Source organism: Pleuronectes platessa, chromosome 2 (genome assembly GCF_947347685.1).
Source record: "Pleuronectes platessa chromosome 2, fPlePla1.1, whole genome shotgun sequence".
NCBI lineage: Eukaryota > Metazoa > Chordata > Actinopteri > Pleuronectiformes > Pleuronectidae > Pleuronectes > Pleuronectes platessa.
Genome location: NC_070627.1, coordinates 26277728 through 26300605, shown reverse-complemented (window position 1 = coordinate 26300605; position 22878 = coordinate 26277728). Strand labels below are relative to the sequence as shown.

At 39.8% G+C, this 22878-nt stretch overlaps 43 non-coding genes across 43 annotated transcripts; all 43 read right to left on the bottom strand.

Moving 5' to 3' along the window:
- Positions 1-419: 419 nt before the first annotated feature.
- Positions 420-492, bottom strand: trnaf-gaa (transfer RNA phenylalanine (anticodon GAA)). Its single transcript has one exon. It is a non-coding gene; the product is annotated as a tRNA-Phe (tRNA).
- Positions 493-907: 415 nt separating this feature from the next.
- trnaf-gaa (transfer RNA phenylalanine (anticodon GAA)) lies at positions 908-980 on the bottom strand. Its single transcript has one exon. It is a non-coding gene; the product is annotated as a tRNA-Phe (tRNA).
- Positions 981-1395: 415 nt separating this feature from the next.
- On the bottom strand, positions 1396-1468 carry trnaf-gaa (transfer RNA phenylalanine (anticodon GAA)). The gene has a single exon. It is a non-coding gene; the product is annotated as a tRNA-Phe (tRNA).
- A 416-nt stretch (positions 1469-1884) lies between these two features.
- Positions 1885-1957, bottom strand: trnaf-gaa (transfer RNA phenylalanine (anticodon GAA)). The gene has a single exon. It is a non-coding gene; the product is annotated as a tRNA-Phe (tRNA).
- A 414-nt stretch (positions 1958-2371) lies between these two features.
- Positions 2372-2444, bottom strand: trnaf-gaa (transfer RNA phenylalanine (anticodon GAA)). The gene has a single exon. It is a non-coding gene; the product is annotated as a tRNA-Phe (tRNA).
- Positions 2445-3346: 902 nt separating this feature from the next.
- Positions 3347-3419, bottom strand: trnaf-gaa (transfer RNA phenylalanine (anticodon GAA)). The gene has a single exon. It is a non-coding gene; the product is annotated as a tRNA-Phe (tRNA).
- A 416-nt stretch (positions 3420-3835) lies between these two features.
- trnaf-gaa (transfer RNA phenylalanine (anticodon GAA)) lies at positions 3836-3908 on the bottom strand. Its single transcript has one exon. It is a non-coding gene; the product is annotated as a tRNA-Phe (tRNA).
- Positions 3909-4325: 417 nt separating this feature from the next.
- Positions 4326-4398, bottom strand: trnaf-gaa (transfer RNA phenylalanine (anticodon GAA)). Its single transcript has one exon. It is a non-coding gene; the product is annotated as a tRNA-Phe (tRNA).
- A 415-nt stretch (positions 4399-4813) lies between these two features.
- On the bottom strand, positions 4814-4886 carry trnaf-gaa (transfer RNA phenylalanine (anticodon GAA)). The gene has a single exon. It is a non-coding gene; the product is annotated as a tRNA-Phe (tRNA).
- Positions 4887-5301: 415 nt separating this feature from the next.
- Positions 5302-5374, bottom strand: trnaf-gaa (transfer RNA phenylalanine (anticodon GAA)). Its single transcript has one exon. It is a non-coding gene; the product is annotated as a tRNA-Phe (tRNA).
- A 416-nt stretch (positions 5375-5790) lies between these two features.
- trnaf-gaa (transfer RNA phenylalanine (anticodon GAA)) lies at positions 5791-5863 on the bottom strand. The gene has a single exon. It is a non-coding gene; the product is annotated as a tRNA-Phe (tRNA).
- A 414-nt stretch (positions 5864-6277) lies between these two features.
- On the bottom strand, positions 6278-6350 carry trnaf-gaa (transfer RNA phenylalanine (anticodon GAA)). The gene has a single exon. It is a non-coding gene; the product is annotated as a tRNA-Phe (tRNA).
- Positions 6351-7050: 700 nt separating this feature from the next.
- Positions 7051-7123, bottom strand: trnaf-gaa (transfer RNA phenylalanine (anticodon GAA)). The gene has a single exon. It is a non-coding gene; the product is annotated as a tRNA-Phe (tRNA).
- A 416-nt stretch (positions 7124-7539) lies between these two features.
- trnaf-gaa (transfer RNA phenylalanine (anticodon GAA)) lies at positions 7540-7612 on the bottom strand. Its single transcript has one exon. It is a non-coding gene; the product is annotated as a tRNA-Phe (tRNA).
- A 417-nt stretch (positions 7613-8029) lies between these two features.
- Positions 8030-8102, bottom strand: trnaf-gaa (transfer RNA phenylalanine (anticodon GAA)). Its single transcript has one exon. It is a non-coding gene; the product is annotated as a tRNA-Phe (tRNA).
- Positions 8103-8518: 416 nt separating this feature from the next.
- trnaf-gaa (transfer RNA phenylalanine (anticodon GAA)) lies at positions 8519-8591 on the bottom strand. The gene has a single exon. It is a non-coding gene; the product is annotated as a tRNA-Phe (tRNA).
- A 415-nt stretch (positions 8592-9006) lies between these two features.
- On the bottom strand, positions 9007-9079 carry trnaf-gaa (transfer RNA phenylalanine (anticodon GAA)). The gene has a single exon. It is a non-coding gene; the product is annotated as a tRNA-Phe (tRNA).
- Positions 9080-9495: 416 nt separating this feature from the next.
- Positions 9496-9568, bottom strand: trnaf-gaa (transfer RNA phenylalanine (anticodon GAA)). Its single transcript has one exon. It is a non-coding gene; the product is annotated as a tRNA-Phe (tRNA).
- A 416-nt stretch (positions 9569-9984) lies between these two features.
- Positions 9985-10057, bottom strand: trnaf-gaa (transfer RNA phenylalanine (anticodon GAA)). The gene has a single exon. It is a non-coding gene; the product is annotated as a tRNA-Phe (tRNA).
- A 901-nt stretch (positions 10058-10958) lies between these two features.
- trnaf-gaa (transfer RNA phenylalanine (anticodon GAA)) lies at positions 10959-11031 on the bottom strand. Its single transcript has one exon. It is a non-coding gene; the product is annotated as a tRNA-Phe (tRNA).
- Positions 11032-11445: 414 nt separating this feature from the next.
- On the bottom strand, positions 11446-11518 carry trnaf-gaa (transfer RNA phenylalanine (anticodon GAA)). The gene has a single exon. It is a non-coding gene; the product is annotated as a tRNA-Phe (tRNA).
- A 416-nt stretch (positions 11519-11934) lies between these two features.
- trnaf-gaa (transfer RNA phenylalanine (anticodon GAA)) lies at positions 11935-12007 on the bottom strand. Its single transcript has one exon. It is a non-coding gene; the product is annotated as a tRNA-Phe (tRNA).
- A 415-nt stretch (positions 12008-12422) lies between these two features.
- On the bottom strand, positions 12423-12495 carry trnaf-gaa (transfer RNA phenylalanine (anticodon GAA)). Its single transcript has one exon. It is a non-coding gene; the product is annotated as a tRNA-Phe (tRNA).
- A 416-nt stretch (positions 12496-12911) lies between these two features.
- On the bottom strand, positions 12912-12984 carry trnaf-gaa (transfer RNA phenylalanine (anticodon GAA)). Its single transcript has one exon. It is a non-coding gene; the product is annotated as a tRNA-Phe (tRNA).
- A 415-nt stretch (positions 12985-13399) lies between these two features.
- trnaf-gaa (transfer RNA phenylalanine (anticodon GAA)) lies at positions 13400-13472 on the bottom strand. The gene has a single exon. It is a non-coding gene; the product is annotated as a tRNA-Phe (tRNA).
- Positions 13473-13888: 416 nt separating this feature from the next.
- Positions 13889-13961, bottom strand: trnaf-gaa (transfer RNA phenylalanine (anticodon GAA)). The gene has a single exon. It is a non-coding gene; the product is annotated as a tRNA-Phe (tRNA).
- A 415-nt stretch (positions 13962-14376) lies between these two features.
- trnaf-gaa (transfer RNA phenylalanine (anticodon GAA)) lies at positions 14377-14449 on the bottom strand. The gene has a single exon. It is a non-coding gene; the product is annotated as a tRNA-Phe (tRNA).
- Positions 14450-14865: 416 nt separating this feature from the next.
- trnaf-gaa (transfer RNA phenylalanine (anticodon GAA)) lies at positions 14866-14938 on the bottom strand. Its single transcript has one exon. It is a non-coding gene; the product is annotated as a tRNA-Phe (tRNA).
- A 415-nt stretch (positions 14939-15353) lies between these two features.
- trnaf-gaa (transfer RNA phenylalanine (anticodon GAA)) lies at positions 15354-15426 on the bottom strand. Its single transcript has one exon. It is a non-coding gene; the product is annotated as a tRNA-Phe (tRNA).
- Positions 15427-15842: 416 nt separating this feature from the next.
- Positions 15843-15915, bottom strand: trnaf-gaa (transfer RNA phenylalanine (anticodon GAA)). Its single transcript has one exon. It is a non-coding gene; the product is annotated as a tRNA-Phe (tRNA).
- A 902-nt stretch (positions 15916-16817) lies between these two features.
- Positions 16818-16890, bottom strand: trnaf-gaa (transfer RNA phenylalanine (anticodon GAA)). Its single transcript has one exon. It is a non-coding gene; the product is annotated as a tRNA-Phe (tRNA).
- A 417-nt stretch (positions 16891-17307) lies between these two features.
- On the bottom strand, positions 17308-17380 carry trnaf-gaa (transfer RNA phenylalanine (anticodon GAA)). Its single transcript has one exon. It is a non-coding gene; the product is annotated as a tRNA-Phe (tRNA).
- Positions 17381-17796: 416 nt separating this feature from the next.
- On the bottom strand, positions 17797-17869 carry trnaf-gaa (transfer RNA phenylalanine (anticodon GAA)). Its single transcript has one exon. It is a non-coding gene; the product is annotated as a tRNA-Phe (tRNA).
- A 417-nt stretch (positions 17870-18286) lies between these two features.
- On the bottom strand, positions 18287-18359 carry trnaf-gaa (transfer RNA phenylalanine (anticodon GAA)). The gene has a single exon. It is a non-coding gene; the product is annotated as a tRNA-Phe (tRNA).
- Positions 18360-18775: 416 nt separating this feature from the next.
- On the bottom strand, positions 18776-18848 carry trnaf-gaa (transfer RNA phenylalanine (anticodon GAA)). Its single transcript has one exon. It is a non-coding gene; the product is annotated as a tRNA-Phe (tRNA).
- A 415-nt stretch (positions 18849-19263) lies between these two features.
- On the bottom strand, positions 19264-19336 carry trnaf-gaa (transfer RNA phenylalanine (anticodon GAA)). Its single transcript has one exon. It is a non-coding gene; the product is annotated as a tRNA-Phe (tRNA).
- A 416-nt stretch (positions 19337-19752) lies between these two features.
- trnaf-gaa (transfer RNA phenylalanine (anticodon GAA)) lies at positions 19753-19825 on the bottom strand. The gene has a single exon. It is a non-coding gene; the product is annotated as a tRNA-Phe (tRNA).
- A 460-nt stretch (positions 19826-20285) lies between these two features.
- On the bottom strand, positions 20286-20358 carry trnaf-gaa (transfer RNA phenylalanine (anticodon GAA)). The gene has a single exon. It is a non-coding gene; the product is annotated as a tRNA-Phe (tRNA).
- A 416-nt stretch (positions 20359-20774) lies between these two features.
- Positions 20775-20847, bottom strand: trnaf-gaa (transfer RNA phenylalanine (anticodon GAA)). The gene has a single exon. It is a non-coding gene; the product is annotated as a tRNA-Phe (tRNA).
- Positions 20848-21262: 415 nt separating this feature from the next.
- On the bottom strand, positions 21263-21335 carry trnaf-gaa (transfer RNA phenylalanine (anticodon GAA)). Its single transcript has one exon. It is a non-coding gene; the product is annotated as a tRNA-Phe (tRNA).
- A 416-nt stretch (positions 21336-21751) lies between these two features.
- Positions 21752-21824, bottom strand: trnaf-gaa (transfer RNA phenylalanine (anticodon GAA)). Its single transcript has one exon. It is a non-coding gene; the product is annotated as a tRNA-Phe (tRNA).
- Positions 21825-22239: 415 nt separating this feature from the next.
- On the bottom strand, positions 22240-22312 carry trnaf-gaa (transfer RNA phenylalanine (anticodon GAA)). The gene has a single exon. It is a non-coding gene; the product is annotated as a tRNA-Phe (tRNA).
- A 416-nt stretch (positions 22313-22728) lies between these two features.
- trnaf-gaa (transfer RNA phenylalanine (anticodon GAA)) lies at positions 22729-22801 on the bottom strand. The gene has a single exon. It is a non-coding gene; the product is annotated as a tRNA-Phe (tRNA).
- Between the last annotated feature and the right edge of the window lie 77 nt (positions 22802-22878).

Below are 22878 nucleotides of genomic sequence, written 5' to 3'. Positions count from 1 at the left end.
CGGCATGTAAAACTAGTGGTATAGAGGCTAAGTAGTGAGAAAGAAATGTGTATTTGAGTGATATATCTGGTGAAAATCTGTGAAGATTCTCAGTCATCCAAATCATGATTTCATCAGAAGTTCTCCAAGTGTACAGTTGTGTTGCTTGTGACTAACCGCTAATCCAAAAGTATTTTTCAGTCCTAACTGACTAAGAGCTTCTTGCTGTTTCAAGAGTTGTTGTGTTTACCAGGCAGGTTGTTGTACCTACTAGTTCCTGCAAGTAATGGTTTGAAAGGCTGTTGATACCTTTACGTCATACTTCCACATTTCTATCATCTATATCACTAAGGTAAATGAAGTTAGGGTGTGGTTGGGATAAACACTGCTTAAATATTAGGATCTCACACTTTCTACATTGAGAACTATGCCTTCATATCTGCCGAAACCCGGGATCGAACCAGGGACCTTTAGATCTTCAGTCTAACGCTCTCCCAACTGAGCTATTTCGGCATGTAAAACTAGTGGTATAGAGGCTAAGTAGTGAGAAAGAAATGTGTATTTGAGTGATATATCTGGTGAAAATCTGTGAAGATTCTCAGTCATCCAAATCATGATTTCATCAGAAGTTCTCGAAGTGTACAGTTGTGTTGCTTGTGACTCAACTCTAATCCAAAAGGATTTTTCAGTCCTAACTGACTAAGAGCTTCTTGCTGTTTCGAAAATTGTTATGTTTACCAGGCAGGTTATTGTACCTACTGGTTCCTCCAAGTCATGGTTTGAAAGGCTGTTGATACCTTTATGCCATACTTCCACATTTCTATCATTGCTATCACTAGGGTAACTGCAGTTGGGATGTGGTTGGGATAAACACTGCTTAAATATTAGGATCTCACACTTTCTACATTGAGAACTATGCCTTCATATCTGCCGAAACCCGGGATCGAACCAGGGACCTTTAGATCTTCAGTCTAACGCTCTCCCAACTGAGCTATTTCGGCATGTAAAACTAGTGGTATAGAGGCTAAGTAGTGAGAAAGAAATGTGTATTTGAGTGATATATCTGGTGAAAATCTGTGAAGATTCTCAGTCATCCAAATCATGATTTCATCAGAAGTTCTCGAAGTGTACAGTTGTGTTGCTTGTGACTCAACTCTAATCCAAAAGGATTTTTCAGTCCTAACTGACTAAGAGCTTCTTGCTGTTTCGAAAATTGTTATGTTTACCAGGCAGGTTATTGTACCTACTGGTTCCTCCAAGTCATGGTTTGAAAGGCTGTTGATACCTTTATGCCATACTGCCACATTTCTATCATTGCTATCACTAGGGTAACTGCAGTTGGGATGTGGTTGGGATAAACACTGCTTAAATATTAGGATTTCTCACTTTCTACATTGAGAACTATGCCTTCATATCTGCCGAAACCCGTGATCGAACCAGGGACCTTTAGATCTTCAGTCTAACGCTCTCCCAACTGAGCTATTTCGGCATGTAAAGCTACTGGTATAGAGGCTAAGTAGTGAGAAAGAAATGTGTATTTGAGTGATATATCTGGTGATAATCTGTGAAGATTCTCAGTAATCCAAATCATGATTTTATCATAAGTTCTCCAAGTGTACAGTTGTTTTGCTTGTGACTCACCTCTAATCCAAAAGTCTTTTTCAGTCCTAACTGACTAAGAGCTTCTTGCTGTTTCGAAAACTGTTATGTTTACCAGGCAGGTTATTGTACCTACTGGTTCCTCCAAGTCATGGTTTGAAAGGCTGTTGATACCTGTATGCCATACTTCCACATTTCTATCATTGCTATCACTAGGGTAACTGCAGTTGGGATGTGGTTGGGAGAAGCACTGCCTAAAGATGAAGATTTCTGACTTCATATATTGAAAAATACAGCTTTGGCATCTGCCGAAACCCGGGATCGAACCAGGGACCTTTAGATCTTCAGTCTAACGCTCTCCCAACTGAGCTATTTCGGCATGTAAAACTAGTGGTATGGAGGCTAAGTAGTGAGAAAGAAATGTATAATTGAGTGATATATCTGGTGAAAATCTGTGAGGATTCTCAGTCATCCAAATCATGATTTCATCAGAAGTTCTCCAAGTGTACAGTTGTGTTGCTTGTGACTCAACTCTAATCCAAAAGGATTTTTCAGTCCTAACTGACTAAGAGCCTCTTGCTGTTTCGAGAATGGTTATGTTTAGCAGGCAGGTTGTTGTACCTACTTGTTCCTCCAAGTCATGGTTTGAAAGGCTGTTGATACCTTTATGTCATACTTCCACATTTCTATCATCTATATCACTAAGGTAACTGACATTCGGGTGTGGTTGGGATAAGCACTGCTTAAATATTAGGATCTATTACTTCATATTGAAAACTAAGGCTTTTGGATCTGCCGAAACCCGGGATCGAACCAGGGACCTTTAGATCTTCAGTCTAACGCTCTCCCAACTGAGCGTTTTCGGCATGTAAAGCTACTGGTATAGAGGCTAAGTAGTGAGAAAGAAATGTGTATTTGAGTGATATATCTGGTGATAATCTGTGAAGATTCTCAGTAATCCAAATCATGATTTTATCATAAGTTCTCCAAGTGTACAGTTGTGTTGCTTGTGACTCACCTCTAATCCAAAAGTCTTTTTCAGTCCTAACTGACTAAGAGCTTCTTGCTGTTTCAAGAGTTGTTATGTTTACCAGGCAGGTTGTTGTACCTACTAGTTCCTGCAAGTCATGGTTTGAAAGGCTGTTGATACCTTTATGTCATACTTCCACATTTCTATAATCTATATCACTAAGGTAAATGAAGTTAGGGTGTGGTTGGGATAAACACTGCTTAAATATTAGGATCTATTACTTCATTTTGAAAACTAAGGATTTTGCATCTGCTGAAACCAGGGACCGAACCAGGGACCTTCAGATCTTCAGTCTAACGCTCTCCCAACTGAGCTATTTCGGCATGAAAATCTACTGGTATGGACGCTAAGTCGTGAGAAACAAATGTATATTTGAGTGCTATATCTGGTAAAAATCTGTGAAGACTCTCAGTCATCCAAATCATGATTTTATCATAAGTTCTCCAAGTGTACAGTTGTGTTGCTTGTGACTCACCTCTAATCCAAAAGTCTTTTTCAGTCCTAACTGACTAAGAGCTTCTTGCTGTTTCGAAAATTGTTATGTTTACCAGGCAGGTTATTGTACCTAATGGTTCCTCCAAGTCATGGTTTGAAAGGCTGTTGATACCTTTATGCCATACTGCCACATTTCTATCATTGTTATCACTAGGGTAACTGCAGTTGGGATGTGGTTGGGATAAACACTGCTTAAATATTAGGATTTCTCACTTTCTACATTGAGAACTATGCCTTCATATCTGCCGAAACCCGGGATCGAACCAGGGACCTTTAGATCTTCAGTCTAACGCTCTCCCAACTGAGCTATTTCGGCATCTTAATCTACTGGTATGGAGGCTAAGTAGTAAGAAACAAATGTATAATTGAGTGATATATCTGGTGAAAATCTGTGAGGATTCTCAGTCATCCAAATCATGATTTCATCAGAAGTTCTCCAAGTGTACAGTTGTGTTGCTTGTGACTCACCTCTAATCCAAAAGTCTTTTTCAGTCCTAACTGACTAAGAGCTTCTTGCTGTTTCGAAAATTGTTATGTTTACCAGGCAGGTTATTGTACCTACTGGTTCCTCCAAGTCATGGTTTGAGAGGCTGTTGATACCTTTATGCCATACTTCCACATTTCTATCATTGCTATCACTAGGGTAACTGCAGTTGGGATGTGGTTGGGAGAAGCACTGCCTAAAGATGAAGATTTCTGACTTCATATATTGAAAAATACAGCTTTGGCATCTGCCGAAACCCGGGATCGAACCAGGGACCTTTAGATCTTCAGTCTAACGCTCTCCCAACTGAGCTATTTCGGCATGTAAAACTAGTGGTATGGAGGCTAAGTAGTGAGAAAGAAATGTATAATTGAGTGATATATCTGGTGAAAATCTGTGAGGATTCTCAGTCATCCAAATCATGATTTTATCATAAGTTCTCTCCAAGTGTACAGTTGTGTTGCTTGTGACTCACCTCTAATCCAAAAGTCTTTTTCAGTCCTAACTGACTAAGAGCTTCTTGCTGTTTCGAAAATTGTTATGTTTACCAGGCAGGTTATTGTACCTACTGGTTCCTCCAAGTCATGGTTTGAAAGGCTGTTGATACCTTTATGCCATACTGCCACATTTCTATCATTGCTATCACTAGGGTAACTGCAGTTGGGATGTGGTTGGGATAAACACTGCTTAAATATTAGGATTTCTCACTTTCTACATTGAGAACTATGCCTTCATATCTGCCGAAACCCGGGATCGAACCAGGGACCTTTAGATCTTCAGTCTAACGCTCTCCCAACTGAGCTATTTCGGCATCTTAATCTACTGGTATGGAGGCTAAGTAGTGAGAAACAAATGTATAATTGAGTGATATATCTGGTGAAAATCTGTGAGGATTCTCAGTCATCCAAATCATGATTTCATCAGAAGTTCTCCAAGTGTACAGTTGTGTTGCTTGTGACTCACCTCTAATCCAAAAGTCTTTTTCAGTCCTAACTGACTAAGAGCTTCTTGCTGTTTCGAAAATTGTTATGTTTACCAGGCAGGTTATTGTACCTACTGGTTCCTCCAAGTCATGGTTTGAGAGGCTGTTGATACCTTTATGCCATACTTCCACATTTCTATCATTGCTATCACTAGGGTAACTGCAGTTGGGATGTGGTTGGGATAAACACTGCTTAAATATTAGGATCTCACACTTTCTACATTGAGAACTATGCCTTCATATCTGCCGAAACCCGGGATCGAACCAGGGACCTTTAGATCTTCAGTCTAACGCTCTCCCAACTGAGCTATTTCGGCATGTAAAACTAGTGGTATAGAGGCTAAGTAGTGAGAAAGAAATGTGTATTTGAGTGATATATCTGGTGAAAATCTGTGAAGATTCTCAGTCATCCAAATCATGATTTCATCAGAAGTTCTCGAAGTGTACAGTTGTGTTGCTTGTGACTCAACTCTAATCCAAAAGGATTTTTCAGTCCTAACTGACTAAGAGCTTCTTGCTGTTTCGAAAATTGTTATGTTTACCAGGCAGGTTATTGTACCTACTGGTTCCTCCAAGTCATGGTTTGAAAGGCTGTTGATACCTTTATGCCATACTGCCACATTTCTATCATTGCTATCACTAGGGTAACTGCAGTTGGGATGTGGTTGGGATAAACACTGCTTAAATATTAGGATTTCTCACTTTCTACATTGAGAACTATGCCTTCATATCTGCCGAAACCCGTGATCGAACCAGGGACCTTTAGATCTTCAGTCTAACGCTCTCCCAACTGAGCTATTTCGGCATGTAAAGCTACTGGTATAGAGGCTAAGTAGTGAGAAAGAAATGTGTATTTGAGTGATATATCTGGTGATAATCTGTGAAGATTCTCAGTAATCCAAATCATGATTTTATCATAAGTTCTCCAAGTGTACAGTTGTTTTGCTTGTGACTCACCTCTAATCCAAAAGTCTTTTTCAGTCCTAACTGACTAAGAGCTTCTTGCTGTTTCGAAAACTGTTATGTTTACCAGGCAGGTTATTGTACCTACTGGTTCCTCCAAGTCATGGTTTGAAAGGCTGTTGATACCTGTATGCCATACTTCCACATTTCTATCATTGCTATCACTAGGGTAACTGCAGTTGGGATGTGGTTGGGAGAAGCACTGCCTAAAGATGAAGATTTCTGACTTCATATATTGAAAAATACAGCTTTGGCATCTGCCGAAACCCGGGATCGAACCAGGGACCTTTAGATCTTCAGTCTAACGCTCTCCCAACTGAGCTATTTCGGCATGTAAAACTAGTGGTATGGAGGCTAAGTAGTGAGAAAGAAATGTATAATTGAGTGATATATCTGGTGAAAATCTGTGAGGATTCTCAGTCATCCAAATCATGATTTCATCAGAAGTTCTCCAAGTGTACAGTTGTGTTGCTTGTGACTCAACTCTAATCCAAAAGGATTTTTCAGTCCTAACTGACTAAGAGCCTCTTGCTGTTTCGAGAATGGTTATGTTTAGCAGGCAGGTTGTTGTACCTACTTGTTCCTCCAAGTCATGGTTTGAAAGGCTGTTGATACCTTTATGTCATACTTCCACATTTCTATCATCTATATCACTAAGGTAACTGACATTCGGGTGTGGTTGGGATAAGCACTGCTTAAATATTAGGATCTATTACTTCATATTGAAAACTAAGGCTTTTGGATCTGCCGAAACCCGGGATCGAACCAGGGACCTTTAGATCTTCAGTCTAACGCTCTCCCAACTGAGCGTTTTCGGCATGTAAAGCTACTGGTATAGAGGCTAAGTAGTGAGAAAGAAATGTGTATTTGAGTGATATATCTGGTGATAATCTGTGAAGATTCTCAGTAATCCAAATCATGATTTTATCATAAGTTCTCCAAGTGTACAGTTGTGTTGCTTGTGACTCACCTCTAATCCAAAAGTCTTTTTCAGTCCTAACTGACTAAGAGCTTCTTGCTGTTTCAAGAGTTGTTATGTTTACCAGGCAGGTTGTTGTACCTACTAGTTCCTGCAAGTCATGGTTTGAAAGGCTGTTGATACCTTTATGTCATACTTCCACATTTCTATAATCTATATCACTAAGGTAAATGAAGTTAGGGTGTGGTTGGGATAAACACTGCTTAAATATTAGGATCTATTACTTCATTTTGAAAACTAAGGATTTTGCATCTGCTGAAACCAGGGACCGAACCAGGGACCTTCAGATCTTCAGTCTAACGCTCTCCCAACTGAGCTATTTCGGCATGAAAATCTACTGGTATGGACGCTAAGTGGTTATTGTACCTAATGGTTCCTCCAAGTCATGGTTTGAAAGGCTGTTGATACCTTTATGCCATACTGCCACATTTCTATCATTGTTATCACTAGGGTAACTGCAGTTGGGATGTGGTTGGGATAAACACTGCTTAAATATTAGGATTTCTCACTTTCTACATTGAGAACTATGCCTTCATATCTGCCGAAACCCGGGATCGAACCAGGGACCTTTAGATCTTCAGTCTAACGCTCTCCCAACTGAGCTATTTCGGCATCTTAATCTACTGGTATGGAGGCTAAGTAGTAAGAAACAAATGTATAATTGAGTGATATATCTGGTGAAAATCTGTGAGGATTCTCAGTCATCCAAATCATGATTTCATCAGAAGTTCTCCAAGTGTACAGTTGTGTTGCTTGTGACTCACCTCTAATCCAAAAGTCTTTTTCAGTCCTAACTGACTAAGAGCTTCTTGCTGTTTCGAAAATTGTTATGTTTACCAGGCAGGTTATTGTACCTACTGGTTCCTCCAAGTCATGGTTTGAGAGGCTGTTGATACCTTTATGCCATACTTCCACATTTCTATCATTGCTATCACTAGGGTAACTGCAGTTGGGATGTGGTTGGGAGAAGCACTGCCTAAAGATGAAGATTTCTGACTTCATATATTGAAAAATACAGCTTTGGCATCTGCCGAAACCCGGGATCGAACCAGGGACCTTTAGATCTTCAGTCTAACGCTCTCCCAACTGAGCTATTTCGGCATGTAAAACTAGTGGTATGGAGGCTAAGTAGTGAGAAAGAAATGTATAATTGAGTGATATATCTGGTGAAAATCTGTGAGGATTCTCAGTCATCCAAATCATGATTTTATCATAAGTTCTCTCCAAGTGTACAGTTGTGTTGCTTGTGACTCACCTCTAATCCAAAAGTCTTTTTCAGTCCTAACTGACTAAGAGCTTCTTGCTGTTTCGAAAATTGTTATGTTTACCAGGCAGGTTATTGTACCTACTGGTTCCTCCAAGTCATGGTTTGAAAGGCTGTTGATACCTTTATGCCATACTGCCACATTTCTATCATTGCTATCACTAGGGTAACTGCAGTTGGGATGTGGTTGGGATAAACACTGCTTAAATATTAGGATTTCTCACTTTCTACATTGAGAACTATGCCTTCATATCTGCCGAAACCCGGGATCGAACCAGGGACCTTTAGATCTTCAGTCTAACGCTCTCCCAACTGAGCTATTTCGGCATCTTAATCTACTGGTATGGAGGCTAAGTAGTGAGAAACAAATGTATAATTGAGTGATATATCTGGTGAAAATCTGTGAGGATTCTCAGTCATCCAAATCATGATTTCATCAGAAGTTCTCCAAGTGTACAGTTGTGTTGCTTGTGACTAACCTCTAATCCAAAAGTCTTTTTCAGTCCTAACTGACTAAGAGCTTCTTGCTGTTTCGAAAATTGTTATGTTTACCAGGCAGGTTATTGTACCTACTGGTTCCTCCAAGTCATGGTTTGAAAGGCTGTTGATACCTTTATGCCATACTTCCACATTTCTATCATTGCTATCACTAGGGTAACTGCAGTTGGGATGTGGTTGGGAGAAGCACTGCCTAAAGATGAAGATTTCTGACTTCATATATTGAAAAATACAGCTTTGGCATCTGCCGAAACCAGGGATCGAACCAGGGACCTTTAGATCTTCAGTCTAACGCTCTCCCAACTGAGCTATTTCGGCATGTAAAGCTACTGGTATAGAGGCTAAGTAGTGAGAAAGAAATGTGTATTTGAGTGATATATCTGGTGAAAATCTGTGAAGATTCTCAGTCATCCAAATCATGATTTCATCAGAAGTTCTCCAAGTGTACAGTTGTGTTGCTTGTGACTAACCGCTAATCCAAAAGTATTTTTCAGTCCTAACTGACTAAGAGCTTCTTGCTGTTTCAAGAGTTGTTGTGTTTACCAGGCAGGTTGTTGTACCTACTAGTTCCTGCAAGTAATGGTTTGAAAGGCTGTTGATACCTTTACGTCATAGTTCCACATTTCTATCATCTATATCACTAAGGTAAATGAAGTTAGGGTGTGGTTGGGATAAACACTGCTTAAATATTAGGATCTCACACTTTCTACATTGAGAACTATGCCTTCATATCTGCCAAAACCCGGGATCGAACCAGGGACCTTTAGATCTTCAGTCTAACGCTCTCCCAACTGAGCTATTTCGGCATGTAAAACTAGTGGTATAGAGGCTAAGTAGTGAGAAAGAAATGTGTATTTGAGTGATATATCTGGTGAAAATCTGTGAAGATTCTCAGTCATCCAAATCATGATTTCATCAGAAGTTCTCGAAGTGTACAGTTGTGTTGCTTGTGACTCAACTCTAATCCAAAAGGATTTTTCAGTCCTAACTGACTAAGAGCTTCTTGCTGTTTCGAAAATTGTTATGTTTACCAGGCAGGTTATTGTACCTACTGGTTCCTCCAAGTCATGGTTTGAAAGGCTGTTGATACCTTTATGCCATACTTCCACATTTCTATCATTGCTATCACTAGGGTAACTGCAGTTGGGATGTGGTTGGGAGAAGCACTGCCTAAAGATGAAGATTTCTGACTTCATATATTGAAAAATACAGCTTAGGCATCTGCCGAAACCAGGGATCGAACCAGGGACCTTTAGATCTTCAGTCTAACGCTCTCCCAACTGAGCTATTTCGGCATGTAAAACTAGTGGTATAGAGGCTAAGTAGTGAGAAAGAAATGTGTATTTGAGTGATATATCTGGTGAAAATCTGTGAAGATTCTCAGTCATCCAAATCATGATTTCATCAGAAGTTCTCCAAGTGTACAGTTGTGTTGCTTGTGACTCAACTCTAATCCAAAAGGATTTTTCAGTCCTAACTGACTAAGAGCTTCTTGCTGTTTCGAAAATTGTTATGTTTACCAGGCAGGTTATTGTACCTACTGGTTCCTCCAAGTCATGGTTTGAAAGGCTGTTGATACCTTTATGCCATACTTCCACATTTCTATCATTGCTATCACTAGGGTAACTGCAGTTGGGATGTGGTTGGGAGAAGCACTGCCTAAAGATGAAGATTTCTGTCTTCATATATTGAAAAATACAGCTTTGGCATCTGCCGAAACCAGGGATCGAACCAGGGACCTTTAGATCTTCAGTCTAACGCTCTCCCAACTGAGCTATTTCGGCATGTAAAAAAGTGGTATAGAGGCTAAGTAGTGAGAAAGAAATGTGTATTTGAGTGATATATCTGGTGAAAATCTGTGAAGATTCTCAGTCATCCAAATCATGATTTCATCAGAAGTTCTCCAAGTGTACAGTTGTGTTGCTTGTGACTAACCGCTAATCCAAAAGTATTTTTCAGTCCTAACTGACTAAGAGCTTCTTGCTGTTTCAAGAGTTGTTGTGTTTACCAGGCAGGTTGTTGTACCTACTAGTTCCTGCAAGTAATGGTTTGAAAGGCTGTTGATACCTTTACGTCATACTTCAACATTTCTATCATCTATATCACTAAGGTAAATGAAGTTAGGGTGTGGTTGGGATAAACACTGCTTAAATATTAGGATCTATTACTTCATTTTGAAAACTAAGGATTTTGCATCTGCTGAAACCAGGGACCGAACCAGGGACCTTCAGATCTTCAGTCTAACGCTCTCCCAACTGAGCTATTTCGGCATGAAAATCTACTGGTATGGACGCTAAGTCGTGAGAAACAAATGTATATTTGAGTGCTATATCTGGTAAAAATCTGTGAAGACTCTCAGTCATCCAAATCATGATTTTATCATAAGTTCTCCAAGTGTACAGTTGTGTTGCTTGTGACTCACCTCTAATCCAAAAGTCTTTTTCAGTCCTAACTGACTAAGAGCTTCTTGCTGTTTCGAAAATTGTTATGTTTACCAGGCAGGTTATTGTACCTAATGGTTCCTCCAAGTCATGGTTTGAAAGGCTGTTGATACCTTTATGCCATACTGCCACATTTCTATCATTGTTATCACTAGGGTAACTGCAGTTGGGATGTGGTTGGGATAAACACTGCTTAAATATTAGGATTTCTCACTTTCTACATTGAGAACTATGCCTTCATATCTGCCGAAACCCGGGATCGAACCAGGGACCTTTAGATCTTCAGTCTAACGCTCTCCCAACTGAGCTATTTCGGCATCTTAATCTACTGGTATGGAGGCTAAGTAGTGAGAAACAAATGTATAATTGAGTGATATATCTGGTGAAAATCTGTGAGGATTCTCAGTCATCCAAATCATGATTTCATCAGAAGTTCTCCAAGTGTACAGTTGTGTTGCTTGTGACTCAACTCTAATCCAAAAGGATTTTTCAGTCCTAATTGACTAAGAGCCTCTTGCTGTTTCGAGAATGGTTATGTTTAGCAGGCAGGTTGTTGTACCTACTTGTTCCTCCAAGTCATGGTTTGAAAGGCTGTTGATACCTGTATGTCATACTTCAACATTTCTATCATCTATATCACTAAGGTAACTGACATTAGGGTGTGGTTGGGATAAGCACTGCTTAAATATTAGGATCTATTACTTCATATTGAAAACTAAGGCTTTTGGATCTGCCGAAACCCGGGATCGAACCAGGGACCTTTAGATCTTCAGTCTAACGCTCTCCCAACTGAGCGTTTTCGGCATGTAAAGCTACTGGTATAGAGGCTAAGTAGTGAGAAAGAAATGTGTATTTGAGTGATATATCTGGTGATAATCTGTGAAGATTCTCAGTAATCCAAATCATGATTTTATCATAAGTTCTCCAAGTGTACAGTTGTTTTGCTTGTGACTCACCTCTAATCCAAAAGTCTTTTTCAGTCCTAACTGACTAAGAGCTTCTTGCTGTTTCGAAAACTGTTATGTTTACCAGGCAGGTTATTGTACCTACTGGTTCCTCCAAGTCATGGTTTGAAAGGCTGTTGATACCTTTATGCCATACTTCCACATTTCTATCATTGCTATCACTAGGGTAACTGCAGTTGGGATGTGGTTGGGAGAAGCACTGCCTAAAGATGAAGATTTCTGACTTCATATATTGAAAAATACAGCTTTGGCATCTGCCGAAACCCGGGATCGAACCAGGGACCTTTAGATCTTCAGTCTAACGCTCTCCCAACTGAGCTATTTCGGCATGTAAAACTAGTGGTATGGAGGCTAAGTAGTGAGAAAGAAATGTATAATTGAGTGATATATCTGGTGAAAATCTGTGAGGATTCTCAGTCATCCAAATCATGATTTTATCATAAGTTCTCCAAGTGTACAGTTGTGTTGCTTGTGACTCACCTCTAATCCAAAAGTCTTTTTCAGTCCTAACTGACTAAGAGCTTCTTGCTGTTTCGAAAATTGTTATGTTTACCAGGCAGGTTATTGTACCTACTGGTTCCTCCAAGTCATGGTTTGAAAGGCTGTTGATACCTTTATGCCATACTGCCACATTTCTATCATTGCTATCACTAGGGTAACTGCAGTTGGGATGTGGTTGGGATAAACACTGCTTAAATATTAGGATTTCTCACTTTCTACATTCAGAACTATGCCTTCATATCTGCCGAAACCCGGGATCGAACCAGGGACCTTTAGATCTTCAGTCTAACGCTCTCCCAACTGAGCTATTTCGGCATGTAAAGCTACTGGTATAGAGGCTAAGTAGTGAGAAAGAAATGTGTATTTGAGTGATATATCTGGTGAAAATCTGTGAAGATTCTCAGTCATCCAAATCATGATTTCATCAGAAGTTCTCCAAGTGTACAGTTGTGTTGCTTGTGACTAACCTCTAATCCAAAAGTCTTTTTCAGTCCTAACTGACTAAGAGCTTCTTGCTGTTTCGAAAATTGTTATGTTTACCAGGCAGGTTATTGTACCTACTGGTTCCTCCAAGTCATGGTTTGAAAGGCTGTTGATACCTTTATGCCATACTTCCACATTTCTATCATTGCTATCACTAGGGTAACTGCAGTTGGGATGTGGTTGGGAGAAGCACTGCCTAAAGATGAAGATTTCTGACTTCATATATTGAAAAATACAGCTTTGGCATCTGCCGAAACCAGGGATCGAACCAGGGACCTTTAGATCTTCAGTCTAACGCTCTCCCAACTGAGCTATTTCGGCATGTAAAGCTACTGGTATAGAGGCTAAGTAGTGAGAAAGAAATGTGTATTTGAGTGATATATCTGGTGAAAATCTGTGAAGATTCTCAGTCATCCAAATCATGATTTCATCAGAAGTTCTCCAAGTGTACAGTTGTGTTGCTTGTGACTAACCGCTAATCCAAAAGTATTTTTCAGTCCTAACTGACTAAGAGCTTCTTGCTGTTTCAAGAGTTGTTGTGTTTACCAGGCAGGTTGTTGTACCTACTAGTTCCTGCAAGTAATGGTTTGAAAGGCTGTTGATACCTTTACGTCATACTTCCACATTTCTATCATCTATATCACTAAGGTAAATGAAGTTAGGGTGTGGTTGGGATAAACACTGCTTAAATATTAGGATCTCACACTTTCTACATTGAGAACTATGCCTTCATATCTGCCAAAACCCGGGATCGAACCAGGGACCTTTAGATCTTCAGTCTAACGCTCTCCCAACTGAGCTATTTCGGCATGTAAAACTAGTGGTATAGAGGCTAAGTAGTGAGAAAGAAATGTGTATTTGAGTGATATATCTGGTGAAAATCTGTGAAGATTCTCAGTCATCCAAATCATGATTTCATCAGAAGTTCTCGAAGTGTACAGTTGTGTTGCTTGTGACTCAACTCTAATCCAAAAGGATTTTTCAGTCCTAACTGACTAAGAGCTTCTTGCTGTTTCGAAAATTGTTATGTTTACCAGGCAGGTTATTGTACCTACTGGTTCCTCCAAGTCATGGTTTGAAAGGCTGTTGATACCTTTATGCCATACTTCCACATTTCTATCATTGCTATCACTAGGGTAACTGCAGTTGGGATGTGGTTGGGAGAAGCACTGCCTAAAGATGAAGATTTCTGACTTCATATATTGAAAAATACAGCTTTGGCATCTGCCGAAACCAGGGATCGAACCAGGGACCTTTAGATCTTCAGTCTAACGCTCTCCCAACTGAGCTATTTCGGCATGTAAAACTAGTGGTATAGAGGCTAAGTAGTGAGAAAGAAATGTGTATTTGAGTGATATATCTGGTGAAAATCTGTGAAGATTCTCAGTCATCCAAATCATGATTTCATCAGAAGTTCTCCAAGTGTACAGTTGTGTTGCTTGTGACTAACCGCTAATCCAAAAGTATTTTTCAGTCCTAACTGACTAAGAGCTTCTTGCTGTTTCAAGAGTTGTTGTGTTTACCAGGCAGGTTGTTGTACCTACTAGTTCCTGCAAGTAATGGTTTGAAAGGCTGTTGATACCTTTACGTCATACTTCCACATTTCTATCATCTATATCACTAAGGTAAATGAAGTTAGGGTGTGGTTGGGATAAACACTGCTTAAATATTAGGATCTCACACTTTCTACATTGAGAACTATGCCTTCATATCTGCCGAAACCCGGGATCGAACCAGGGACCTTTAGATCTTCAGTCTAACGCTCTCCCAACTGAGCTATTTCGGCATGTAAAACTAGTGGTATAGAGGCTAAGTAGTGAGAAAGAAATGTGTATTTGAGTGATATATCTGGTGAAAATCTGTGAAGATTCTCAGTCATCCAAATCATGATTTCATCAGAAGTTCTCGAAGTGTACAGTTGTGTTGCTTGTGACTCAACTCTAATCCAAAAGGATTTTTCAGTCCTAACTGACTAAGAGCTTCTTGCTGTTTCGAAAATTGTTATGTTTACCAGGCAGGTTATTGTACCTACTGGTTCCTCCAAGTCATGGTTTGAAAGGCTGTTGATACCTTTATGCCATACTTCCACATTTCTATCATTGCTATCACTAGGGTAACTGCAGTTGGGATGTGGTTGGGAGAAGCACTGCCTAAAGATGAAGATTTCTGACTTCATATATTGAAAGATACAGCTTTGGCATCTGCCGAAACCAGGGATCGAACCAGGGACCTTTAGATCTTCAGTCTAACGCTCTCCCAACTGAGCTATTTCGGCATGTAAAACTAGTGGTATAGAGGCTAAGTAGTGAGAAAGAAATGTGTATTTGAGTGATATATCTGGTGAAAATCTGTGAAGATTCTCAGTCATCCAAATCATGATTTCATCAGAAGTTCTCCAAGTGTACAGTTGTGTTGCTTGTGACTAACCGCTAATCCAAAAGTTTTTTTCAGTCCTAACTGACTAAGAGCTTCTTGCTGTTTCAAGAGTTGTTGTGTTTACCAGGCAGGTTGTTGTACCTACTAGTTCCTGCAAGTAATGGTTTGAAAGGCTGTTGATAACTTTACGTCATACTTCCACATTTCTATCATCTATATCACTAAGGTAAATGAAGTTAGGGTGTGGTTGGGATAAACACTGCTTAAATATTAGGATCTCAAACTTTCTACATTGAGAACTATGCCTTCATATCTGCCGAAACCCGGGATCGAACCAGGGACCTTTAGATCTTCAGTCTAACGCTCTCCCAACTGAGCTATTTCGGCATGTAAAACTAGTGGTATAGAGGCTAAGTAGTGAGAAAGAAATGTGTATTTGAGTGATATATCTGGTGAAAATCTGTGAAGATTCTCAGTCATCCAAATCATGATTTCATCAGAAGTTCTCGAAGTGTACAGTTGTGTTGCTTGTGACTCAACTCTAATCCAAAAGGATTTTTCAGTCCTAACTGACTAAGAGCTTCTTGCTGTTTCGAAAATTGTTATGTTTACCAGGCAGGTTATTGTACCTACTGGTTCCTCCAAGTCATGGTTTGAAAGGCTGTTGATACCTTTATGCCATACTTCCACATTTCTATCATTGCTATCACTAGGGTAACTGCAGTTGGGATGTGGTTGGGAGAAGCACTGCCTAAAGATGAAGATTTCTGACTTCATATATTGAAAAATACAGCTTTGGCATCTGCCGAAACCAGGGATCGAACCAGGGACCTTTAGATCTTCAGTCTAACGCTCTCCCAACTGAGCTATTTCGGCATGTAAAAAAGTGGTATAGAGGCTAAGTAGTGAGAAAGAAATGTGTATTTGAGTGATATATCTGGTGAAAATCTGTGAAGATTCTCAGTCATCCAAATCATGATTTCATCAGAAGTTCTCCAAGTGTACAGTTGTGTTGCTTGTGACTAACCGCTAATCCAAAAGTATTTTTCAGTCCTAACTGACTAAGAGCTTCTTGCTGTTTCAAGAGTTGTTGTGTTTACCAGGCAGGTTGTTGTACCTACTAGTTCCTGCAAGTAATGGTTTGAAAGGCTGTTGATACCTTTACGTCATACTTCAACATTTCTATCATCTATATCACTAAGGTAAATGAAGTTAGGGTGTGGTTGGGATAAACACTGCTTAAATATTAGGATCTATTACTTCATTTTGAAAACTAAGGATTTTGCATCTGCTGAAACCAGGGACCGAACCAGGGACCTTCAGATCTTCAGTCCAACGCTCTCCCAACTGAGCTATTTCGGCATGAAAATCTACTGGTATGGACGCTAAGTCGTGAGAAACAAATGTATATTTGAGTGCTATATCTGGTAAAAATCTGTGAAGACTCTCAGTCATCCAAATCATGATTTTATCATAAGTTCTCCAAGTGTACAGTTGTGTTGCTTGTGACTCACCTCTAATCCAAAAGTCTTTTTCAGTCCTAACTGACTAAGAGCTTCTTGCTGTTTCGAAAATTGTTATGTTTACCAGGCAGGTTATTGTACCTACTGGTTCCTCCAAGTCATGGTTTGAGAGGCTGTTGATACCTTTATGCCATACTTCCACATTTCTATCATTGCTATCACTAGGGTAACTGCAGTTGGGATGTGGTTGGGAGAAGCACTGCCTAAAGATGAAGATTTCTGACTTCATATATTGAAAAATACAGCTTTGGCATCTGCCGAAACCCGGGATCGAACCAGGGACCTTTAGATCTTCAGTCTAACGCTCTCCCAACTGAGCTATTTCGGCATGTAAAACTAGTGGTATGGAGGCTAAGTAGTGAGAAAGAAATGTATAATTGAGTGATATATCTGGTGAAAATCTGTGAGGATTCTCAGTCATCCAAATCATGATTTTATCATAAGTTCTCTCCAAGTGTACAGTTGTGTTGCTTGTGACTCACCTCTAATCCAAAAGTCTTTTTCAGTCCTAACTGACTAAGAGCTTCTTGCTGTTTCGAAAATTGTTATGTTTACCAGGCAGGTTATTGTACCTACTGGTTCCTCCAAGTCATGGTTTGAAAGGCTGTTGATACCTTTATGCCATACTGCCACATTTCTATCATTGCTATCACTAGGGTAACTGCAGTTGGGATGTGGTTGGGATAAACACTGCTTAAATATTAGGATTTCTCACTTTCTACATTGAGAACTATGCCTTCATATCTGCCGAAACCCGGGATCGAACCAGGGACCTTTAGATCTTCAGTCTAACGCTCTCCCAACTGAGCTATTTCGGCATCTTAATCTACTGGTATGGAGGCTAAGTAGTGAGAAACAAATGTATAATTGAGTGATATATCTGGTGAAAATCTGTGAGGATTCTCAGTCATCCAAATCATGATTTCATCAGAAGTTCTCCAAGTGTACAGTTGTGTTGCTTGTGACTCACCTCTAATCCAAAAGTCTTTTTCAGTCCTAACTGACTAAGAGCTTCTTGCTGTTTCGAAAATTGTTATGTTTACCAGGCAGGTTATTGTACCTACTGGTTCCTCCAAGTCATGGTTTGAGAGGCTGTTGATACCTTTATGCCATACTTCCACATTTCTATCATTGCTATCACTAGGGTAACTGCAGTTGGGATGTGGTTGGGAGAAGCACTGCCTAAAGATGAAGATTTCTGACTTCATATATTGAAAAATACAGCTTTGGCATCTGCCGAAACCCGGGATCGAACCAGGGACCTTTAGATCTTCAGTCTAACGCTCTCCCAACTGAGCTATTTCGGCATGTAAAACTAGTGGTATGGAGGCTAAGTAGTGAGAAAGAAATGTATAATTGAGTGATATATCTGGTGAAAATCTGTGAGGATTCTCAGTCATCCAAATCATGATTTTATCATAAGTTCTCTCCAAGTGTACAGTTGTGTTGCTTGTGACTCACCTCTAATCCAAAAGTCTTTTTCAGTCCTAACTGACTAAGAGCTTCTTGCTGTTTCGAAAATTGTTATGTTTACCAGGCAGGTTATTGTACCTACTGGTTCCTCCAAGTCATGGTTTGAAAGGCTGTTGATACCTTTATGCCATACTGCCACATTTCTATCATTGCTATCACTAGGGTAACTGCAGTTGGGATGTGGTTGGGATAAACACTGCTTAAATATTAGGATTTCTCACTTTCTACATTGAGAACTATGCCTTCATATCTGCCGAAACCCGGGATCGAACCAGGGACCTTTAGATCTTCAGTCTAACGCTCTCCCAACTGAGCTATTTCGGCATGTAAAGCTACTGGTATAGAGGCTAAGTAGTGAGAAAGAAATGTGTATTTGAGTGATATATCTGGTGAAAATCTGTGAAGATTCTCAGTCATCCAAATCATGATTTCATCAGAAGTTCTCCAAGTGTACAGTTGTGTTGCTTGTGACTAACCTCTAATCCAAAAGTCTTTTTCAGTCCTAACTGACTAAGAGCTTCTTGCTGTTTCGAAAATTGTTATGTTTACCAGGCAGGTTATTGTACCTACTGGTTCCTCCAAGTCATGGTTTGAAAGGCTGTTGATACCTTTATGCCATACTTCCACATTTCTATCATTGCTATCACTAGGGTAACTGCAGTTGGGATGTGGTTGGGAGAAGCACTGCCTAAAGATGAAGATTTCTGACTTCATATATTGAAAAATACAGCTTTGGCATCTGCCGAAACCAGGGATCGAACCAGGGACCTTTAGATCTTCAGTCTAACGCTCTCCCAACTGAGCTATTTCGGCATGTAAAGCTACTGGTATAGAGGCTAAGTAGTGAGAAAGAAATGTGTATTTGAGTGATATATCTGGTGAAAATCTGTGAAGATTCTCAGTCATCCAAATCATGATTTCATCAGAAGTTCTCCAAGTGTACAGTTGTGTTGCTTGTGACTAACCGCTAATCCAAAAGTATTTTTCAGTCCTAACTGACTAAGAGCTTCTTGCTGTTTCAAGAGTTGTTGTGTTTACCAGGCAGGTTGTTGTACCTACTAGTTCCTGCAAGTAATGGTTTGAAAGGCTGTTGATACCTTTACGTCATAGTTCCACATTTCTATCATCTATATCACTAAGGTAAATGAAGTTAGGGTGTGGTTGGGATAAACACTGCTTAAATATTAGGATCTCACACTTTCTACATTGAGAACTATGCCTTCATATCTGCCAAAACCCGGGATCGAACCAGGGACCTTTAGATCTTCAGTCTAACGCTCTCCCAACTGAGCTATTTCGGCATGTAAAACTAGTGGTATAGAGGCTAAGTAGTGAGAAAGAAATGTGTATTTGAGTGATATATCTGGTGAAAATCTGTGAAGATTCTCAGTCATCCAAATCATGATTTCATCAGAAGTTCTCGAAGTGTACAGTTGTGTTGCTTGTGACTCAACTCTAATCCAAAAGGATTTTTCAGTCCTAACTGACTAAGAGCTTCTTGCTGTTTCGAAAATTGTTATGTTTACCAGGCAGGTTATTGTACCTACTGGTTCCTCCAAGTCATGGTTTGAAAGGCTGTTGATACCTTTATGCCATACTTCCACATTTCTATCATTGCTATCACTAGGGTAACTGCAGTTGGGATGTGGTTGGGAGAAGCACTGCCTAAAGATGAAGATTTCTGACTTCATATATTGAAAAATACAGCTTTGGCATCTGCCGAAACCAGGGATCGAACCAGGGACCTTTAGATCTTCAGTCTAACGCTCTCCCAACTGAGCTATTTCGGCATGTAAAACTAGTGGTATAGAGGCTAAGTAGTGAGAAAGAAATGTGTATTTGAGTGATATATCTGGTGAAAATCTGTGAAGATTCTCAGTCATCCAAATCATGATTTCATCAGAAGTTCTCCAAGTGTACAGTTGTGTTGCTTGTGACTCAACTCTAATCCAAAAGGATTTTTCAGTCCTAACTGACTAAGAGCTTCTTGCTGTTTCGAAAATTGTTATGTTTACCAGGCAGGTTATTGTACCTACTGGTTCCTCCAATGGTTATGTTTAGCAGGCAGGTTGTTGTACCTACTTGTTCCTCCAAGTCATGGTTTGAAAGGCTGTTGATACCTGTATGTCATACTTCAACATTTCTATCATCTATATCACTAAGGTAACTGACATTAGGGTGTGGTTGGGATAAGCACTGCTTAAATATTAGGATCTATTACTTCATATTGAAAACTAAGGCTTTTGGATCTGCCGAAACCCGGGATCGAACCAGGGACCTTTAGATCTTCAGTCTAACGCTCTCCCAACTGAGCGTTTTCGGCATGTAAAGCTACTGGTATAGAGGCTAAGTAGTGAGAAAGAAATGTGTATTTGAGTGATATATCTGGTGATAATCTGTGAAGATTCTCAGTAATCCAAATCATGATTTTATCATAAGTTCTCCAAGTGTACAGTTGTTTTGCTTGTGACTCACCTCTAATCCAAAAGTCTTTTTCAGTCCTAACTGACTAAGAGCTTCTTGCTGTTTCGAAAACTGTTATGTTTACCAGGCAGGTTATTGTACCTACTGGTTCCTCCAAGTCATGGTTTGAAAGGCTGTTGATACCTTTATGCCATACTTCCACATTTCTATCATTGCTATCACTAGGGTAACTGCAGTTGGGATGTGGTTGGGAGAAGCACTGCCTAAAGATGAAGATTTCTGACTTCATATATTGAAAAATACAGCTTTGGCATCTGCCGAAACCCGGGATCGAACCAGGGACCTTTAGATCTTCAGTCTAACGCTCTCCCAACTGAGCTATTTCGGCATGTAAAACTAGTGGTATGGAGGCTAAGTAGTGAGAAAGAAATGTATAATTGAGTGATATATCTGGTGAAAATCTGTGAGGATTCTCAGTCATCCAAATCATGATTTTATCATAAGTTCTCCAAGTGTACAGTTGTGTTGCTTGTGACTCACCTCTAATCCAAAAGTCTTTTTCAGTCCTAACTGACTAAGAGCTTCTTGCTGTTTCGAAAATTGTTATGTTTACCAGGCAGGTTATTGTACCTACTGGTTCCTCCAAGTCATGGTTTGAAAGGCTGTTGATACCTTTATGCCATACTGCCACATTTCTATCATTGCTATCACTAGGGTAACTGCAGTTGGGATGTGGTTGGGATAAACACTGCTTAAATATTAGGATTTCTCACTTTCTACATTCAGAACTATGCCTTCATATCTGCCGAAACCCGGGATCGAACCAGGGACCTTTAGATCTTCAGTCTAACGCTCTCCCAACTGAGCTATTTCGGCATGTAAAGCTACTGGTATAGAGGCTAAGTAGTGAGAAAGAAATGTGTATTTGAGTGATATATCTGGTGAAAATCTGTGAAGATTCTCAGTCATCCAAATCATGATTTCATCAGAAGTTCTCCAAGTGTACAGTTGTGTTGCTTGTGACTAACCTCTAATCCAAAAGTCTTTTTCAGTCCTAACTGACTAAGAGCTTCTTGCTGTTTCGAAAATTGTTATGTTTACCAGGCAGGTTATTGTACCTACTGGTTCCTCCAAGTCATGGTTTGAAAGGCTGTTGATACCTTTATGCCATACTTCCACATTTCTATCATTGCTATCACTAGGGTAACTGCAGTTGGGATGTGGTTGGGAGAAGCACTGCCTAAAGATGAAGATTTCTGACTTCATATATTGAAAAATACAGCTTTGGCATCTGCCGAAACCAGGGATCGAACCAGGGACCTTTAGATCTTCAGTCTAACGCTCTCCCAACTGAGCTATTTCGGCATGTAAAGCTACTGGTATAGAGGCTAAGTAGTGAGAAAGAAATGTGTATTTGAGTGATATATCTGGTGAAAATCTGTGAAGATTCTCAGTCATCCAAATCATGATTTCATCAGAAGTTCTCCAAGTGTACAGTTGTGTTGCTTGTGACTAACCGCTAATCCAAAAGTATTTTTCAGTCCTAACTGACTAAGAGCTTCTTGCTGTTTCAAGAGTTGTTGTGTTTACCAGGCAGGTTGTTGTACCTACTAGTTCCTGCAAGTAATGGTTTGAAAGGCTGTTGATACCTTTACGTCATACTTCCACATTTCTATCATCTATATCACTAAGGTAAATGAAGTTAGGGTGTGGTTGGGATAAACACTGCTTAAATATTAGGATCTCACACTTTCTACATTGAGAACTATGCCTTCATATCTGCCAAAACCCGGGATCGAACCAGGGACCTTTAGATCTTCAGTCTAACGCTCTCCCAACTGAGCTATTTCGGCATGTAAAACTAGTGGTATAGAGGCTAAGTAGTGAGAAAGAAATGTGTATTTGAGTGATATATCTGGTGAAAATCTGTGAAGATTCTCAGTCATCCAAATCATGATTTCATCAGAAGTTCTCGAAGTGTACAGTTGTGTTGCTTGTGACTCAACTCTAATCCAAAAGGATTTTTCAGTCCTAACTGACTAAGAGCTTCTTGCTGTTTCGAAAATTGTTATGTTTACCAGGCAGGTTATTGTACCTACTGGTTCCTCCAAGTCATGGTTTGAAAGGCTGTTGATACCTTTATGCCATACTTCCACATTTCTATCATTGCTATCACTAGGGTAACTGCAGTTGGGATGTGGTTGGGAGAAGCACTGCCTAAAGATGAAGATTTCTGACTTCATATATTGAAAAATACAGCTTTGGCATCTGCCGAAACCAGGGATCGAACCAGGGACCTTTAGATCTTCAGTCTAACGCTCTCCCAACTGAGCTATTTCGGCATGTAAAACTAGTGGTATAGAGGCTAAGTAGTGAGAAAGAAATGTGTATTTGAGTGATATATCTGGTGAAAATCTGT